Raw genomic sequence first — 21,093 nt, forward strand, 5'->3', positions numbered from 1 at the left:
CCCGCTGCCTACAAGCTCAGGGCACATTCTGTGCAAAGCTACATCATGTTCCTCTTTAGACTTCCCGAATACCAGGACGTAGTCTGAATAATTTAGGCAGTTTGGTACATGACGTAGGACATAAACACTGAGCCTTTTGTATTGAAACAGGCCCAGGTGTATCACCAACGTTGTAATGTATCGTGACTCAGTTGCAATTTCAATCTGGTGATACCCTTTTCGTGAGATCCAGCTTAGAAAACACTTTTGCGCCATGGAGTAGATGGATCATGTCGGTGATCCTCGGTGCCTGGTGTTCCCGTTCAATTGATTCATTTGCACTCCTCATGTTCACGCACAGTCCTATGGCCCCGTCCAGGGACTTCTTGGGCAATGGGACAATAGGCGACACCCAGGGCGCTGGACCAGTGACTGGCTCGATCACCTGTTGCTGGATGAGCTTATCTAGCTCCTCTTTGACTTGCCGCTGAATGTTGACCAGTATGCCTCGATAGTGTTGGGCTACTGGGTGCACCGCCAGGATAATGTGTAGGTGGATTGTCGTGCGTTTCAGCTTCTCCAGCCCTTTGAATAGCTTCCACCGCTTCCGGCATGACGAAGTATTTGTGGGCCAGCAGCTGATACGGGATGTGCACTAGGCCCATGTTGACTGCTGTTTTGAAGCTGAGTATACAACCACTGTTGGCCTCTGTCTTTAGTTCGTGCAACGGAATCTTCGCTGCATGCATCTTGTGGGTGCACTATGCTGTGATAGTGCCTTTGCAGGGTAGTCACGTGGTCTACCCATATGGATATTTGTCCACCGTTGCCTTTTTCAGCTTTAGGGGCCAGGCAAGGGCGTTGTACTCCTCCTCATTGATGATATTGACAGTCGCCCCTGTGTCGATGAGGAACTCGAGCGGGATGTTGTTGACTTGTGGTGTGAGAACATGGCTGCGTTGGGCAGCAGTGTTGTTGTTGAGCACCCATACATAGCCCTTCTTCCGTTGATCCTCGCCTGACTATTGGGACTCGCTGCTTGAGGGAGATCGCATCTCTATGTATTAGACAAATCTTCTCCTGCCGCTGCTTCTGGACCCCTCTGCGGATTGCCGATCGTCTCGGGAATATGTGCTTCAGCGTTCCCGATCCTCCTGCCTGTGACTCCTAGATTCCCCTTCCGGACTGTTGCCTGGCGGGCTCGATCGAGTGCTTCTCCGTCTTTCCTGGATTGTTTACCTGGTGAGCGTGTAGGCCGGCGCATTCTTGTAGACGGCTCTAAAGTGGTCCATTCCACCGCATTGCTGCTGTAGGGCGGGGCATTCGCCCACATGTGGATATTCATACCTGCACCTGAAACATGTGGCCTCAGATCGCCTGCCAGTCTGATTGGGTGTAGTGGCCAGCTTATTTATGGTGTCTGTATCTGCCGCTTTGTGCTGGATAGTGATTTTACCCAGGCTGTCAAGTTGGGACTCCACGGCCGCCTCCATCCTTGGTAGTGCGAGAATGTCCTCCAGCGACCTTTGTTTCTGAAGCAGTTTTTTCCTGAATGCTTGCGACTCGCAGCCGGCAATCACCTGCGATCGTAGGGCTTCTACATTGGTGTCTCGGAAGCGGTCCCTGGCGCGCTATCCGCCGATGTGGAGGATGCCTCCTGATCTCACATGTCAGGATACAGTGATGGGTCCCCTTTGGGCTACTGATATGGGGTGTGCTGGTCATCTGCTGTCTCGTCTGCTGTGCTGTCCTCTGGCAGCCGCCAGGCCTCTTGCGCTGTCTCAGCGGCTTTGCTGCTCAGTGCCGGCAGTTTTATGGCCCTCTGGTGTCGTGCCAGGCCTCATGCGTACTTCCAGCTTCTACGCGGCCCTCTTGCGTTTTGTCAGGCCTTTGGCCTGCGTTGTGGGCTCTTACTGTCCTCAGCCGGCACCTGCGTTGGGTATACTGATGAGTCCCCCAACCCCCACCCCCCCAGCCGTCAATGGTACCAGGGCACATCCCTGCCCATCAGCCGTGGCCTGGCTGCCTGGGAGGTGGACAAGGAGAGGGGTGGGCCTATGCACACGAGGCGCACCGACAAGCGTATCAAATGCCTGACGGCATCCTCCAGGCCTCGCACCTGCCGTGCTCTGCTTCACCGGAGCCTCTTCACGGCCCAGCATGGGCGTGTAGAGCCCTCATCGCCAGTGTTGACACTAATGGGGGCAAGCGGGACCACACGGGGCTCCCGCACACTCAACATTCACCTGAGTCACAGACACTGACGGACCATGGAGCTGAAACAACACGTCTTCCTTTCACCGCCCGCCTCCCCAACCCCAACGTCACTTCTCCCGAAGTGACCTTCACCACGGCCAGCCCACACAATGATGTGGGAAGCCGGAATCGCGTTCTCCTTACACTGTGACAGGTACAACGTTTTTTTGGGCTCAAGTTCCATATTACTGTACAATAAAAGTTCATGTAGTGGTAATGCGTTTTTTAACCACAGATTATTTTACTGAATTGGACACATTCAATCGCCAAAATGTGTAGGGGGGGGGGGGCAATCCCTGCAGTCCCCTTTAAGCCGCAACCTCTCTGTAAACTCAATATCCCATTTCCCAAACCACCCAACTCTTTTAATTTTCATCTTGAACTGGTTGCTGAATTTCATTGCAATTAATAGTCTGCACTGATAGATGTGTTGAATATTCTGCAGTTAAATCACATGCTGTCTTGTCTATTCGAATAGTACAGTGAGAAAAGATGCATACTGAAGAGACTTGAAAGGGCCTGTGCCAAAATCCAAGCTATTTCAGGGGTTGGTGCGAACCCTAATGACGATGGCTGCATCCACACACATTTAAATGTGAAGATGGACGGTAAATGGGGTGTAAGTATATATGGGATTTATAACACGAGCTCCTACCTGGGAAGCAATGCAGTGCTGAACAAAGAGAATGCTCTCCGCGGTTACAAGTAAAATGGCTGGGTAGCGGAGGGTTGCAAATAGTTTGCAGTTTCCCAAACACTCAAAAGGAATATTTAGAGTAACTGCATCCCCTCCTAAACATGTAAGTAATGAAGGGGAATGTGGCTGTGTCTGGGCGACATGTGTTTGTTGTTAAAGATCTCATTAGAAACACGAGAAGGAGCTGAATGGCTGCTTGCTTGGCTAATTAGGGACATGCACGAAGACCACTTTGAACTTCAAGGACACAAAGCTATCAGCGCTTACATCAAAAATGGTTGAAACCTCTGTGCTTTTTATAATGATTAAAGATGAGCCGCTGGAGTGGAAATACTCAGTAAAATACTGCGAAGAGCTGGCTCGCTGGTTGCGGCTTCGCCAAGTGAGGCTGGGCGTGGCCCCCTGGCCGCGGACTGAAGCGGCACTATTAACTTGCAGTCTGGAGAAATCTGATGAGGCAATAAATATTGAACGTTTCAACAGAAGAAGCACAACCCGTTGCATGTAAGGTGCACATGTACCACTGCCCTGGAGGACGAGCGTGCAAAGCTGTCGTTTTGATTTTGCCTTTTAAAACGATGGAGCCTGTTGGGACAATGGCGGCATAAAATGACACCCCATTGTCAATCTAGGATCTGAAAAAGAGCCTTATTGTTGTCTGCAGCAACCTGTGCGTCAAAACGTTTCACTTCAGTGACGTTTATTCCTCCCAGTTTGGTGCAGACAATGTCCATTACAACTTAAAGTTGCTAATAAAGATATGTTCTTAGTGAATGTGTTTTATGTTCTAGCTACTGGGAAGGTATATTTTTTTTTGTAAAGTATGTACATTGGAAGGCCTTTTCACCTGCAATAAGATGTGTACCTCCCATTCTTTCTGAGTGGCCTGAAACGTCCTACGCTCATGAGGAAGGAAACGAGGGCTGCGTAGGGAGAATATGTGTGCCGAAGTGTAACGTGAATGAAATACATGCTCTAATAAGGCAAAACCATCACTAATACTGGGAGAAAAGTGACGCCCTGTTGCCCTGCAAACTGGCACGGGAAGATATTGGCTTAAGCTTGGGGTATTGGCCAGGGTCAGTCATTTGTACCTCCATAGGCAAAGTGAACTGTTGGCAGACCCTTGCAGGCAAGTCCTCATTGTGGATAATACAGTGCTTTGCCTTCAGGTCTGAGGTTGCACAGGTAGGCTTCGTTTCACACGTTCTTAATCGTATTCCTTTTCCGAACTCCTGCACGTTCATTGTTGAACATATCTGATTAAATGACCTTGAAAGTCTCAATGCTGTAAATAAACACTAATCTAAACTGCGTTAGTTGACTGTAGCGGTATGGACCGTGGCTTAGTCTGTCTGCATCAACCACCAGCAGTTGCTTACTCTTGACCTTTCCGCAAGTCTAGCCTTTTTACGGACAATGAGCGAACAGTCCCATGAGTAGGCACTTTAAAAGCAAGATTACGTTTTATATGTCACCATGGGCAGTAGACGCATAGTTGTAAAACGGCTGCAAAAGCGCCAGCAAACCATGCTAGCAAAGTAAATCATGGAGCCAGGCCAACAGCAGATAGGCAGGGAGCCTAAAAGATGAGGGTGGGACGGGGAGGGGTCGCGGGGTGAGCATCAACTGCAAATGAAATTGCACCCACAGCCACACTGTTCCCAAAAAAGAAGGAAGACGGGAAGCTATTTCACGACAACCTCTCGAGTCCTCTCCCATCTGCCTGCACCTTGTGATTCGCAGTGTGAAAAATCTGCCGCTCCATTGCCTGTCTGTTCTCCGGTTTCCAAGTAGTGCTGACACCTGACCTATAATTAGAAACCAGATCGGCGTAATGCTGCCGACCGGTACAACGTGATCTACTTCTATTGGAGATTTGCCAATGAACGAGATAAAACTGAACCCGGGTTTCCTTAATGCCTCCCCCCTCCCATCCTCTTTTCCCATGGCCTTATTTATTGCAAGGTATTACTTGCTTTGGCCAACTCCCGGTATTGGATTTTGCTGCTGTGGGAATGTTTCCGAACTGTCTCGTGCTAGGTCATGTTATTAGGATTTGTACTGCGCACTGCAAGCGTTTATTTGCATGGTCTCCCAAGCACGCGGGCGGATGTGGAATCTATTGTGAGCCTGTACCTCCATAATGCAAATGAGCAACCTGCAACTTCCACCCTACAAACGCAGTTCCTGAATATTTACCTTGCAGAAAGCTATAAGCACTGGGATCATTTGTGTATTTGCGTTATAGTTGTATAAGAATACAATTTTTTCCACAGTTTTAGCCATTACAGTTCCAATTAACGGTCAGTAATTCCAACTAAATTAAGATCTTTTAACAGTTTAGCTATTTCCATTGTCAATGGTGTTTCATTACCTGAAACTAAACTTTCCCAAAAAGTCAGTTTCTAACCACCACTCCGTGTGTACAAAGCAAGACCACCTGCTCACCCCCTTTCAAAAGTCCCTGCACAGTTACTCCTCAAATGCCTCAGAGTCTGTGGGCTCAAGTCCTCACACAGGGGGCACATTTTGTCCACAAGCTCCTCTTTCTGTCTGATAAAGAGAATTTCGCGGGTGGGCAAAAGGTTGAGACAAAATCTCAAGAAGTGTGACCTATTGACAGGATCCGGAGATCTCTTCAAGTATGCAGGAAGCCATGCTCACGGTTTATCCAAACTTGATAGAGAGGGGGATACACCAGAAGAGCGCATGGCCGGTATCTTTCTAATCCATTCAGCGTTTTTTTTTTGTTGTTTTTTTTTAATGCGCTCTTTAACTTGCTCAGGATTCTGAATCAAATCTATTTCTGTACAATCACAGACTATCAGGGTTTCCAAGGCCAAAGACTTAGAATCTTTCAGATAATGATTAAAACCTCCTTCCAAAGAGAGGGAAATATCCTCCTAATATGATAATTTAGGTGTGGGGGCAGAATCGATCTATTAAGGGAGATCCATTTCCATTCCATCCATGCCTTCATGGACTGAAGGCCCAATTTGTATTTTAGGCTGGCAATAGGTACACAATTGGGAAGATGAAGTACACTCTTCCAGAAGCGTCCTTCCAAACGGTCCAAATCTATACGATGTGACTGGGGGTTAGCCTCTAAGCTGAACAATAATGCTGGTATTACTTTCCCAATGTAATTAATAACAAGAGAGAGGGAAAATTTACAAAATGTATTTACTAGTTTCTTCATTTGGGCGCCCGATTGGAGAATTTTCCTTTCCAAAATGGTTATCATGTGCGCTTGGTAGGGAAAGAACAAACCACAGATCCTAAACATTTTACTATTAAAGAAATCGGAATCACTTGTTTATCTAAACACCAAGAAAATTGCTTGGTGGATTTAAGCAGTCGTTTGAAAACAACAATTTTAGACTTGAGAGGGTTAATTCTCAAGTCATTAGATCTTGCAGAGCTTTCAAGTGCCTTTAGCATACACTGGAGACCAATCTGTGTATAATCAAGTAGGACAATATCGTCTGCGTAGACAATCCAATATATTTTAGCCCTTGCAATTTTTGGACTTGCCAACGCTGATGCTTCCAATCACTACGCATGATCTGTGAAGTACAAGTTAAACAAAAAAGGGGCGACAATACACCCCTGACATACCTCCCGCTCAATCCCAATTGCACCTGACAAATTCCCTGTTTTATCCAATCTTATTTGGAGCATCTATCCCTTATGCATTTCCACCAATATTGCCAGTAGATTTTCCGGTAGACCCCACCTCCTCAGCTTACACCATAGACGATCTCTATTAACAGTGTCAAAGGCCTGAGATGGGTCAATCCAGGACCCATGCAAAGTATGGCTGCCTTTTTGGAATGTCTTACTACATGCTGCGCTTAATATTGGGCCATTTAATGAGGTTGACAGTCACCTCCGAAAGCCTATTTGATGTTTCGACAGGATACCCTTTGAGAGTGCCCATTTCTCAAGCTCCTTTAAAACAAAGCTGGCAAAGATTTTTCCATCAGCATCCAATAGAGAAATTGGACGATAATTAGTGGGATCTAACCAAGCCCCCTTTTTATAAATCGGTATAATGATTTCCCTCCTCCATGTCTCTGGAAGATGCCCACTGGTCACTATCTGTCCAAAAAGGGAGGCCAATAAACGAGACCAGAGATGGGGGTCTGATATTGGTATCTGGTTACTTAATTCATTAGGGCCAGCAGCCTGGGAGGCTGACGATTTTTTTTTTATTAAGTCACGTTTCACTTCTTGCGAGATATTCAGCTCAGACGCTACTCTTTCAAAGGTAGCAACCTTTGTGGTGTCAGTTATCCCATAAAGTTTTTAAAAGTGGTCCACCCAGGCTTTTTCCTGTATGACCCCACTCTGCATGGTATTTTAGCAGATTCTGTAGAATCAATTATTGACCAGAAATAAATTCTTCTGGGCCATTGCCCTTAACATTGATTCCCCACCTTGTAAACACAGATACCAGATTGATCTGGACCAATTTCTATAGTTATTTCGTCTCTCAAATAATCTTGCACATGCATGCTATTCATTTTCAGCTTCCTCAGCACTTTCCTCTGTTCCCTTTTTTTATCCCAGGGTTTTTCATCGAAACAATGATTGTGTTTAAAGGTGACTTGGTTACCCGCCCCACCCGGGGGATTAGCATCCCAGAGAAACTCTGCAACATTTTCTGGAGTGCAGATTTTTTTAAAAGTCAATCTCATCCATTGGAGTGGTGATATAATTGAGTGACTTAATCAAATCCATACCCCCTCCACAGGGGGCGCTAGAGGGCCAACCAAGATGGCCGCTCTTACCTGAGCTCCCGCTCTGCCCGAATAAATCCTGCTGAATCCTGCGGTTCCCGGCTACATTTTGGAAATTAGAGGACTTCTCCCTGCTTCTGTTTGCTCCGCACACTCCCTGCCGAGATTTGGGGAAGAATCGGCCAGTCCAAGTCCCCACACCACTTCATCGGCGCGAAGGCCGGGGCCTCCCCGGGCGCCGGGCGAACGCCGAGGGGCGGGGCGCGGCTTTGCAGAGGCCGTTGAACGATCGTTCCTTGCTCCGGAGATCCATCGCCCACGGACACCGGGTTCGGGGCCGAAGTGAGTCCCGACGCGTGCCTGCGGAGCCCCCCCCCCCTCCGGATCGAGGCGTCGGCGCTCCGGACACAGGGCCCTGGCCGGTGCTGGTGGGACCGCCGGGGGCCCGGCAGGCAGCCAGCTGCTCCCCATCCTTCCTGGGACCGCCTCGCCGACGGACCCCGTGGGCAGCCATCGTGCGGGGCCGCACCGATCCGAGAGGCAGCGACGTGGGCGGTGGAACGTTGGGACGCCCGCCCGACAGATGAAGACCTGAGGTACGTGCCCGGATTCGTCGAGAGCCCCGAGAGTAGATTGCTGCGGCCCCCAGACGTGGCCGCGGCACGGTTGGCCGTGGGTGGCGGCGGCTCGGAGGGCGGAACTACCTCCAGTCCACGAAGAGGCCCATAAGACACCTGGGACCCCTAGGACCACCTCGCCCCAGAACTCCTGACACCTTACTAGGGGTCGCACCCCCACCGACCTAACGCCGGATCTCCCTCGGTCTCGGCGGCAACTGCAGGCCACCTCGCCGCCGCTGACCCTTTTCGCCGAGACTGCGTACATTCACCCGCCGAGATGGGCAAAGTAGACAAACTTCAAAAGAAGCTGACATTTGACAGCAACACTGCACCCAAAACCCCAAACCCACAACAAGGGGATGACCCGTCACCGTGCAGTTCCAGTCAACCAGTAGCCGAAAGCTATCCGATGGAAATAAAAGAACTCCTTCTAGATCTAAAAGCAGGCATAGGGAGTCTAAATAACAAGATGGATGGTCTATCCTCCAAAGTTGATCTGATGCAACATCGCCTAGACACACATACAGAACGGCTAAACGACGCTGAGCAAAGAATCTCGAGCCTCGATGACGGTGCCACATCCCTCTCCAACAAAGTCACGCGACTTGAAAGCCAAATGTCCGCAACAATGGCCAAGTGCGAGGACCTGGAGGGTCGCTCTAGACGGAACAACATCCGAATCGTTGGGGTTGGGGAAAACACTACCCCAGGGAAGATGGAGGTCTTTGTAGAGTCCGTGTGCCTCTCCCTCTTCGGCCGAGACTCCTTCTCGCAAATGTTCATGATTGAGAGGGCCCACAGGACCCCGTCCTCCAGACCAGCCCCGGGCGCACCTCCTAGAGTCATCATAGCGAGGCTGCTCAATTACAGAGACCGCGACACCATCCTGCGACTGGCAAGGGAGAAGGGAGAGCTACACCATGACGGAGACAAAATTCATATTTACCCCGATTTCTCATCAACAGTACAGACCCAGAGGAGAGCTTTCACCAGCGTCAAACAACGACTACGTGAAGGGAAGCTCGCATATTCCATGATTTTCCCTGCTCGTCTCAGGGTACAATACAACGAAAAGACCCACTTCTTTAATTCTCCTGAGGAAGTCCATCTATTTCTGGACCGTAACGGTTGCCCAGCTCACAATCCTCAACGACCCCACGCACGAAGAGAGAGGGTCCCCAGGAATCCTCCTTAAAACCCAAGCCAGGCTCCGAAATATACCCAAACTGCCGGAACACGCTCACTCACCATTAAACATCTGGGCAGAGTTCTTGGAAGGACCCCAAGCCCCCGAGCACAGCATCTGTTTTCTCACTCAGGTTGAGGGGGATCCCGTCGGACATGTTGGGGGTTGTCCGCGAAATGGGAATAGTTCTAAGGGCTGTTGGACTGTTTATTGTTTTTTGTTCAGGGTCAGGTTAACAACCACCCTTCTGGCACGGCCAGATCTTGTTACGTGCAAACCTCTCATTAGGAGAGACCAGCACCCTCCCGAGTTGCCTCCCCTCGGTTTCGCTCCTCGCTCTCTGCTGCCTGTCGTCATGCTCCATGTAATGTACCACGATATGCTCCATGCCCACCATTCCACCCCAAACTATATAACGACCGTTGGACCAGAGAACTCCCAACGCTATTCCAAACTTTCTTCTCCTTTCAACACTCAAGGTTGCGACGTGGAATATAAGGGGAGGTAACATCCCTTCCAAAACCCGCAAAATCCTACAATACCTAAGGAGACATGAGATTGATATGGCAATGATACAGGAAACCCACCTAACACCCGTGAAAGAACGCACATGGGCCAAGTCGTGGGGATGCCATAGATATTATTCATCTTACTCCTCCTACTCCAGAGGAGTGGCTATTCTAGTACACAGAAGAACCAATTTCCGTCTCACACACGTTGCAAAAGACTCCATAGGAAGATCCGTACTGGTCAGAGGCATAATTGCAGGCAAAGCGATAACCTTCATTAACTCCTACGCCCCCAATGTAGATGGTCCAGATAACTTTGGCTGGGTGATGTCGCAGCTCTCCTCACTTGAGCATTCCACGGTGGTTTGGGGTGGCGACATGAACACGGTCATAGACCCGGCCAAAGACAGATCACACTCCTCGTCTCAGCAGACCTCTAAAGCCAGCTTACAAATAACAGAAATCTGCCGCGCCTTTGACTTAAAGGACGCCTGGAGAACAGTTAACGGAGATCTGCGGGACTACACTTTCCACTCAGCGGTCCATAACACCAGCTCTCGCATCGACTACTTGTTCACATCCAGAACAGGCCCCCTACAGCCCGGTCCCTGTCACATCCTTCCACGGACGCTATCAGACCACTCGCCAATGGTCCTTTGTCTCCTCCCCTCCCAGCCTGTCCCCAGACTACAGAATTGGCGCTTCAAGACAGGTTCCATGCTGGACACAGTTTTCGCAGCGGAGCTAAAAGAGGAGATCGAAGTCTTTCTCGGAGCCAACGTGGGGTCAGTCTCCTCGGCCGGAGTGCTATGGGAGTCTCTGAAATGCTTCGTAAGAGGCGTATGCCAAGCCAAGGAGAACGGCATCGTCAAACTCATTAGACGCGAACTTAAAACCTGCGAGGACCGCCTCAAAGATCTCGAACGCATAACCAGAGATTCGGACGAACCGAAGACGAAAGCTATCCTGAAAGAAGAACTGCTGAAGTTTAATACACTCGCCGAGCGCGAACTAAAATTTCTCCACCGTGGCACGGTAGTCAGGCAATACGGTGAGGGGCAAAAGCCTGGAGCTCTCCTGGCGAGGTTGCTGAGGGCTGACCACACACCGACGCCTATTACAGAGATTCGCAGCCATCAGGGAAGAACGTCGAACACAGATGTCGACATGGCAGAGGAATTTAGGCTCTTCTACCAGGAGCTTTATAGTTCCCAACACCCCGGAAATTCTGATGCCCCACTGAGATACCTGAGGGAGACTGAATTATACTGGGCAGAGGCACAACTAAGGGAACCCCTCAATGAACTGATTTCCCCAGAAGAAATAGCTGAGGCAATTAAATCACTTCCGAACACCAAAGCCCCCGGCCCTGACGGCTTAACCGGGGAATTCTATAAAGCCTTCGCGCCTACCCTTGCTCCCCTTCTAGCCGATGTATACGAGGAAGCCTTAGAGAACGGTACCCTACCCCAGACCATGCGTGAAGCCAATGTGATTCTCCTGCTCAAAACAGACAAACCACCGGATAATTGTGCTTCCTATCGCCCCATTTCCCTCCTAAATCTAGACAACAAGATTCTAGCAAAAATCCTAACGAGCAGACTGATGCCACTAATGCCTGCTCTAGTTCTTGCAGACCAGGCGGGGTTCATGCCGGGCCGCAATACCACATTCGGCATTAGGAGACTATTTGGAGTGATGGGAGCACTGGACCCAGCCCAACAAGCCATTGCTCTTCTTCTTGATGCTGAAAAAGCGTTCGACTCGGTGGAGTGGCCATTTCTTTTCTCGGTACTCGCCAGGATGGGCCTGGGGGCTCGCTTCATTAAACTAGTTTCCCTGCTATACTCTAAACCTACAGCCAACATATTAGTCGGCACAGCTAGATCGTCCATCATCAACTTACAACGGGGTACCAGGCAAGGCTGCCCACTGTCACCTCTACTATTAGCCCTAGTAATGGAACCCCTTGCCTCCAATCTTCGCGAGCATAGCCAACACCGAGGTCTGGTCATAGGCCCACACAAACTCATCATCTCACTGTACGCGGATGACGTGGTTCTTTACATAAGAGACCCAATCGACAATCTGAACCCCATCATGCGCGAAGTGATCAGATTCGGGGCAGCATCTGGCCTCAAATTCAATCAAACAAAATCAATTATCTTCCCGCTCACCCCGGCGACTCAGCCATTTCAGGACGACTTCCACCTCACCTGGAAGTCATCCAAGGTGCGATACCTAGGCATCCAAATGTCACTAAATCACCAAGAAGTATTCCGGGACAATTACGAGGTGGTGTTTAAGTCCCTAACAGAAAAGGTGGCCCGATGGAAATCCCTACCCCTAACACTATGGGGAAGAACCTCTCTTGTCAAGATGGTGATTCTTCCGAAACTTCTTTATCTCTTCACCAACATTCCCATCCTACTTCGACAACCCTTCCTGAAAAAACTAAAGAGTCTGGTCCTGGAACTACTGTGGGCCGGTAAACCCGCCAGAGTGGCTCACTCCACGCTAACTCTCCCAGTGACGAAAGGTGCCTGGCGCTCCCCGATCTGGAGAGGTACTACTGGGCGGCCCAGGCGCAATTTCTTAGCCACTGGTACGCCACAAACCCTGTCGGACCACATGTCCAGATTGAGAGGGCCCTAGCCTCACCGAATCTACTGAGAGCAGTCATCTTCGGGAAAATCCCGGTCCCCAACGACACGATGAATGTAATCTTAACAACGTACAAGATATGGAAGCTTTTAGCGCAGAAACACAACATCGTCACTCGATACTCTCCACTCCTACCTGCAAAATTCATACCAGGGATCTCGTTGACGTCCGAAAAAGTGTACCTCCAATGGCTAGAGAAACTTCAAATTAAGAACCTCGGGGACCTATTCACTGATGACAGCTTCCTGACCCCCGATCAAGCGAAGGAAAAAGGTGGCACTACCTCGCTAGACATTTTTATCTACTTCAGGGTACGCCACACTCTGCGAGCAATCCTTCCTACCTTTCCACAACAACCCCAAACATGGCAACTCTTACACTCAGTAATTCAGTCTCAGGGTGAAGGGAGACCCCTCTCTCAGATCTACAAAACCATCACTACAGACACATCTCCCACTATGTCCCGAGCCAAGACTAGATGGGAAAGGGCCCTAAATATAACTTTCTCCGACACCGATTGGTCCTTTATCCTTAGACAGACACAGAAGATTGCCCTCAACACCCGCCTCAAGTTAATCCACTTCAACTACCTGCACCAAACGTACTTTACACCAGCCAAAGCAAAAATACAGCATCCAAATTCATCCTTCAGTTGTGAGAGGTGTGGATTGGCATCTGCAAACTTCTTTCATCTAGCATGGGACTGCCCTAAACTGGCCTCATTCTGGCCCCAAGTGCTGGAAATCACGAGCAAGATAATCGGTGAGCCGATTCTCCCAGCCAACACGGCAGCGCTGTTGGGCATGACCAGACTGTTGAAGGCCCCTACGAGAAAGCTAGCAGGCATCCTACTGACACTGGCTCGCAGAAGAGTCGCCATGGCATGGAGCCGTGGTCCTCCCCCAACAGTCACCGCATGGCGCAGAGATATTCTTTACTGCCAAGATGTCGAAACAGATTTCATTAAGCTGCTGCCACAACATGCACGCCCACCCGACATCTGGGGACCCTTAGTAACCTTTTTGATGAATGAATCAGCGCGGGCTCCTGCCACGCCGACCAGTTCTCGGTAGAAGCTGTATCCTCTCGTTAATGGCAACTAGGGAAGTTTCTCTTCTCATACCAACCGCTGACTCGATTGCACACTCATGGACCTGGGGGAGTTTACACAGGATAGGGGCCGGGGGGCGGGGGGTGGAGGCAGAGGGGGAGGTCGAGGGGGACATGGATAGGCTAATTCCACCCTAATGTGGGTGAGAAGTTGTTTGTTGTTTGAAAATAATAAAAAAAAAAATCCATACCCCCTCCACTATATTTTTCCCACTGTTAACACACACATTTGGATATAAATCCTCGATGTCAAGAGGAACTGAAAGAACACCTTCTAGGATTTCATTTGTCACTGGGATTACCACTATTCAATGAGAAATGCGTACATTGTTTAAACAGATCCTTGAAGAGAAAAAGATAATCAATTATAGAATTGCAGTCATCTCCATATTTGATAAACAAGTCTGTGATAAAAAGGGTTGTTTGTTTGAATCTCTAAATACATAACAGACACATCGCTTGGTGCTCACATCACTGTTCACACTACACTCTAACATTAAAATGTTTGTAACCATGAACCATACAGAACTGTGTGAAAAGTCAGAGGTCAAAAAGACCTACCAAAAGTCAGACATTTTTGATTTTTTTTTATTTCCTCCATATGTTCGCATACATATATATGTGTGGGGGGAGACCCCCCACCCCACCTTACGCCTATATATTTTCTATTATCTTTAACCATATATATATATATATATATTGCGAACAAATGGGATTACAAAAAAAAAGGTTGGCCTTTTGGTAGTAGGTATTTTTGACCTCTGACTTTTTGGCATATACCGAACCATACATACTCATGCGGCCATTTTACGTATTTGGATGCAAGTATAAAACGGCTGCAACATCAACCACTCAAGTGGGGTACAAGGGCTCTTTTGCTTCTTGTTTCTGGAGAATTTTAGATGTGGAGAGTCTGGGTCTCGGTATGAACATACCTAGCCCCCGATACAAATACATCTTTAGGAGGTTATATCTGTAGACTGGAAAGGATACCCTACGAGAGACACACAAAAAACAATGCTCAGAAAGGATGCACAGAAAGGATTGTACCTCTTACAAATTTTAGCCTGACCTGTAATAAGCTGATGAAGTGTTTTAAACTGAACCGGATTCTAATGCATGGTAAAGGGTCCACAGTTCGTCTGCCACTACCTCCTCACCGTTACAGGGGCCTCATGGGTAGTAGCTGCAAATAGAGCAGGCACATGCTTTCTCTAACAGAGCTGGCATTAGCATGCCTTATTAGTGCTGGCCTGCAGCTAGTGAAAATCATGGTGTAGCAGTATTGAAAGGGCGGTTGGCCTAGTGGATGTACAACTTTTGGCAACTTCTTTGATTGCTTTGTGTTTAAGTGTGGGCACAGTATGGCATAATCATCTGAGCCACGTACACAAAATGTTCTAATAGGTACTTACCCTCTGTATGGTGGTAGTGGAGTGCTGTGCACGCCTAACGGCACATGCATACCCATGCCTCTTTTTTTTGCGTGTCCTCATGTGCTTTATTTGCCCAGACTTTGATTCCACTGCCAGTTCCTGAATAGGGTTCCTCATCCATCCTGCCTATTGTTGCCCTTGTGTTTTATGTTCCGGGCCTTGGGTTGCATGTACAGATTGCTGTCATACGTCAAGCAGCAGCTGGGCATACCTCTTACACATGGATCTATTTTCTCAGGTGCATGTGCGCACAGTGGCTTGTGCTGGGACTGTGTGAGCGTGTCAGAGGTGGAGCAGTGAGGGATCAGGAGGGTAGCTGGCTCCCTCCCTCCATTTCCTGGGGTTTCCCTTTTAACCCTCCTTCGTTTAACGAATCTTTCCTTTCTGCTTTCTTCTGTTTTCTCCTGCTTTCACTCCTCCTGGCTTCTCCCCGTCTCCTCCTTTCTTCTGATCTTTCTCCTCATGCACGCCTTTATTTCCCTGCTCTCATCTGCTCTGCTCCTCTCTGTTCTGCACTATCGGACATTCTCCAACATTCCACACCTTCCCCCAAGACTGGCTCCCTTTTAGCCTGTTGGCCAATGTAAAACAGGTTCAAAAGTAGCACCTGTGTGGACAGATTTTTCTGATTTGGGGATATGTATACCCTGTTGGTTTCCACTCCGAAAACGGGTGATGCTACTTGGTTTATTACTGTTGTGGCACAGCACACAGCTCTGCGGGCCAAAGTCATAAGAGAGACCTACCCTGTTGAAATCCGACATCTCCAGCATTGCAACCGCCTGATTCAACAATGGTCTTGTCCATCGAGTGCCTGCAATCTCTTCCCTCTCCTATTGTTGTGAGCAAGTTAGGAGCCACTGCCAGGGAGCCTGCACGTGAGTGGTTTGAAGCTGTTCAAAGCGTGCCTCACGAACCACAAGCTCATTCCGGTCAGTTTTTCTTACTTCTGCTCTATCCGCCCCAATCATGCCCCGGGCTCAGAGAGCCTCTGACTCAATAAACGTTACATAGTACTACGTAACTATGACGGTCAAAATAGACGGAGGCAGCACCTGCTGCCTCTACTCACCCCAGGGCAATCGTCCCCCCTCACCCAGGGCAACTACGCCCTGGGCAGCTGCCCGCTTTGCCCAGCCCCAGATTGTGTCACTAGGAAGGTGTTTCTTTTATCCCAGCCCTGTCGTTGGTGCCAGCCCCAGTAATAGTCGCAGCACATGTTCAAATCCCTGAACACCAGAGTGTCATTCTCAACTAACTGCATGCACTTAACACCGTTTGTTTTTGTGTGTGGCTTGAAATGGTTTTGCTGTTGCCATCACGTTAGAGAGGTCCTACCAAATACTTGCTACTTCGGTCTCCTGCATCATGGAGCAGTATGGTGGTGATCTTACTTTGCACGTAGGAAGGGGAATAGAATATAGTACTTTGTCTTGATGATGGTGTGTAACCTTTAGAAAATAACTGGCATTGTAGTGCAAAAGCACCACAGCTGAGAAAAAAGGTTTAGGGTAAAACAGTCTGAGCCATGGCATAGCAAGGGTAAAATGCCTTTCTATATATATTGCTCGTGTTATTCTAAAATGAGTAATTGGAAAATACAGGTGGCATATGCCGCCTTGACTTTGAAGCCCGCTGGTCCTGATTGTGTGGTGCATAGGAATACTAGATTCAGGAGTAGTAAGTGTGACTGCTTACCTGCCGTTTGAGTGATGTCACTGTGGCAGCATGTGCATTCCAACATAATGATTACAGAATGGCCATTCAATAGATCTCAGTTGGAGAGTCACTTGTTAAACAGACAGATTCCTGCTGGGGGTCAATGTGATGATGCACTGAATACATTTTCCAAGAATGCCACCATGTTCAGTCTCCATTTGCTCCTACAGAGCAGTGCTTCGCGATCGATCGGTTGCACAGCTCTGCAGAGCTGCATGACCAAAGTACACTATTTAAAGGGGGTCCCTTGCCGCTCAAACATGTTTATCTCTGTTCCGGACTGGCATGGATATCAACTGCTACGGTCCACCTACGGCTAGCTAGTGCATTGGAAAAATCACTGAGTATTGCAGTTTTTTACTGGGAGCAGTGCAGTTGCTCAAGTTAAGGTGTGAGTCCTCTTCAGGGACAGGTTACTTATAAGCCAGCAATCTCTCTGCCCTTCACCGGTCTAGAAGACAATCCCCCAAAAACACATTTGCAAGAAAGCTAGACACCTTTTAACCTCAGTTGCTCCTAGGCTGGTGCTGCTGATCTGTCCAAATAATTCTTACACCTTTGGGGAGCAACAACGCTCACTTGTGACCTGAGAAATCTGGAAATCAAGTTGGATGACAAGTTGGGTAATTGCAAGGGGAGCTACATCGTAAAAGTTTTCTCCCATCTGGAACTGCTTAGAAATCATAGTCCTACCATATTCAAATACCATAGGATACTTGTGGGAGTGTGCCTGTGCTTGATGACTGACACAATCCAGCATATGGTCTGCTCTTTCTGAAAACCCTGCAACCACAGGGCCTGTACAATAAAGCAATTTGGCCATAAGCCAGTGGGTCACTTATTGGCTGTTTCATCAAACAAAAGCTCCAATGACTGCAGAGTCATATGAGGGTGAAGTTTAAGATTTTGTGTGTTAGTTTACAAGCCATGTTCAGCCATGAAGAAATTGAGGGTTTTTTACCTCGTATCTATAAGATCAACATGGGTGACAAATTCAATACACCCAAGTTTAACTTGCATCACTTTGGAGGAGAACGCTCCCCCGGTTGGTGGACATGGTTCGGAATTCATATTTACAAAATCCTTCAGAAAAATCCCCACTTGGGTATCAGGAAGGCACTCACGAGGGTTTGACAACAGTTTCTCGCTTGACATCGGTCAGCCTTAATCTTTTTTTTTTTCTCGGTCCACTGGTAAAAGGTTAGTGGTTACATTTGGGAAACAAGTGCTGTTTTGTTGAATAATCTTAATCTTGAATAATCTTAATTACTTCACTTTAAAATAATGTGTGAAGGAAGAGGCAAATATTCGAAGACTAGTGTGATATGATTCGGACTTGAACATAATTTATGTAGGATGATGGAGGTATATTCAGTAATGTGCAGTGAGTTGCGAGCTTCATAGGTACCCATCAGTAGTGGTTGCAGCCATGTGTAAATGCTGATTGTTTTTAGAATAATTCTTACAGTATAATACTCCTGCGTCCTGTCACCTTTCCTCCATTCTTTATAAGTGTCCCTCGCTAGGGACAGGAACAGAACTTTTTGTCACCAGGAAAAGAACACTTTCCTTTTAAATGTATATGCGCTCGGGCACGGCCCTGGGAGCATGCGCTCCCCTAACTCCGGCGTCACACCTCAGTCCACTTTTCCACGTCGAATGGAATGGGCCGCTTTTACCAGCGCTCCTGGTTGAGGCTTCAAACCTCGTAATTCCATGTACTTGTCCTAATATTTTGTTTTCTAATTTTCAGGTATTTAGGCACACCATCCACCAGTGCCCTTGTACGTCCCCAGCGCATGTCGACCGCGGTTGGCTTGAGCAGGTTCCTGTCGTGTGACTGTTCCTTCCCCACATTGGATCCATATGCACTTTGCCTCTGGTGCTTCAGGGAAGACCACGGATGGGGAGGCTGGTCAGCATGCAACGCTGTCACACCCCAATCCCTCAGAAATAGGATGGCACAGCGGAGAGAGTTTTTCTCCAGGACTCTGCTGGAGAGCATTAAGGAATACGTATGCAGGAAGACCAAGAAGGTAAGCATACTCTTCTCAAAAGCACCCTGCAGGGGCGACTACTTCCTAGGGAAGCCTACTGATGGGAGGGGTCAATCAGACCCTTGCACCAGCAGCAAGGACACTGAGGCTCTTGTAGCTACCAGCTTAATGGCCGATGGGTCTAAGGGCCCTACCGGTTCCACCGCCTAGGGGCCTACAGGTTCTGATACTGGGACACATCCTGAGGGGCTTAGCTCTGCTACTGGGCACATGCCTAAGAGGGTGCCTACACGCAGCACAGACAGCACTACCGGCCTCATGGCTGAGGGCCAATTGCCTACCATGGGCAACGCTGACACGTCCAGGCATACAGGCCGAGCCCAGGCCCACGTCGTCCACAACGGCACGTGTGGAAGGCACAGACAAGATGGCGCTCGTAACAGAAGCCTGCCAATATGGTGAACTTCAAAGGCGCGAGCCTGTTGCCAGGACAGATTGGATTCCTATGAATCCGGTCATGTGGACCATGTCATACCCGACATTCTCGGGTCAGCCAAGCTACCATGAGGTAATGTATTCGCACGGAGGGAGCAGACAGCAGGCCTTTACTCCACCACAGCAAGGATTATTTTTTTGACAAATTCATGACCGTAATGCGGTCCCCGCAGATGGGGAAAATCCACAAGGGCATAATCCAGGAGATACTGCCTCCCACACCGCCACCCCAGCCAGTGCTTGCACAGCCTTTACCTCCTCCACCACTGTTGCCTATGCCTCTGGTAATTCCGGTAGCAGCACCTACACCCCCAGCACCAGCACCTCGGCCTTCTTCACTGGCAGAATTAACACCTGCGGATCTAGGGGCCCTTTCTAACACAGGTGACCAACAAGACACTGATCAGGATGAGCGGGACACAGCTTCCTCGGTGAGGGCATTCCATGATAGGATTGCCGGGTTAGCCGATTACCTGGGCATTCCTCAGCCCCAGTGGGAGCTGCCGGAGTCAGGGGTACTGGCGGAAGTGCTCACCATCGAAGCAGAATCCAGATCTGGCATCGCTTTACAGAAGGATGTGGAGGCCCTTGTTCAAGCCCCACTCTGCCAACAAATAAAAGGCTGGACGCAAAGTTCAGGCAGGTGGAGGGAGACACTCTGCTCTTGTCAGTGTACCCCCAGTCACTGTCTTCAGTCATTGTGGCAGCATCTGTGAATGCCAGGCCCCAGACCTCCACCACGAGCACCGCAGCGTCAGCTTTGCTGGGCATGGAAGAGAAAATGCTTTAGGCCTACAGGAAGGTGGTCTACACGAATGCGGGACTTCACCTCAGGACTTGCCATCCTGGCATCGGCTAACCAATGGCTGTGGCAAGAGATAGCTAACTTCTTGCTGGATATCCCGGCTGGCAAACAAGCCTGTTTTATTGAGGGACTTGATGAAGCGAAGGCACTGATGTGCGCTGGGAAACCGCACATAGATACTGCGAGCAGGCAATTACCTAGTTAAGTTGGCTGGGAAATGCGCTGGGTGTGCGAATCTTCCAATAACTCTAGCAGGTTCTTAAAATGGTGATACTGCCTCAGCTACTGTATAGATTCTTATACAATAGAATGTCCCGATCTGGCCTGGCTGAGTATCCTTCACAACGCTCGCTCGAACCACTAACTGCTTCCTTTGGCACTCGGGTGCGGTCCATCTGAAGCTCATGACATTGACGGCCCGGGGGGGGGGGGGGGGTGGGTCTTGGTGTTCCCAACTTTGAGGGGTACTGGATAGCTGCCCAAGCCCACTATGCATCATTTTGGTTTGTGCCTACAGACCCACCCCTTCACGTTAAACTAGAACGCCTAGCTAATGATGAATGTGATATCCGCTACTTGGTGTTTCCTAACTGCACTTCACAGTTCGGTTCGAACCTTCTGATCCCGTGGGTGCTACGGTTCGGGCCTTAACAGGCTATGGAAACAAACTGGCAACATGCACCCATTTCATGGGGATTTCCGCCTCTGGAACTTCTTCCCCAACTCCCCCCGGGCAGACTCTGGAACTGTGGGCCGCTGGGCAGCGGCAGGTTTAACTGTCCGAAATGTATTCGAACAAGGTGCATTCAAAGATTGGAGTGAACTGCCTAGACAACTACGAGGTAGACATACTTGTTGGCTGCAGTGCGCCGGCC

General features: G+C 49.0%; 1 protein-coding gene across 15 annotated transcripts in view; it reads left to right on the plus strand.

Moving 5' to 3' along the window:
• Positions 1-21,093, plus strand: part of MSI2 (musashi RNA binding protein 2) — a 2,560,560-nt gene that overhangs the window by 2,316,947 nt on the left and 222,520 nt on the right. The window lies entirely within an intron of this gene.

Source organism: Ambystoma mexicanum, chromosome 9 (assembly GCF_040938575.1).
Source record: "Ambystoma mexicanum isolate Mex_15411 chromosome 9, UKY_AmexF1_1, whole genome shotgun sequence".
Classification (NCBI taxonomy): Eukaryota; Metazoa; Chordata; class Amphibia; order Caudata; family Ambystomatidae; genus Ambystoma; species Ambystoma mexicanum.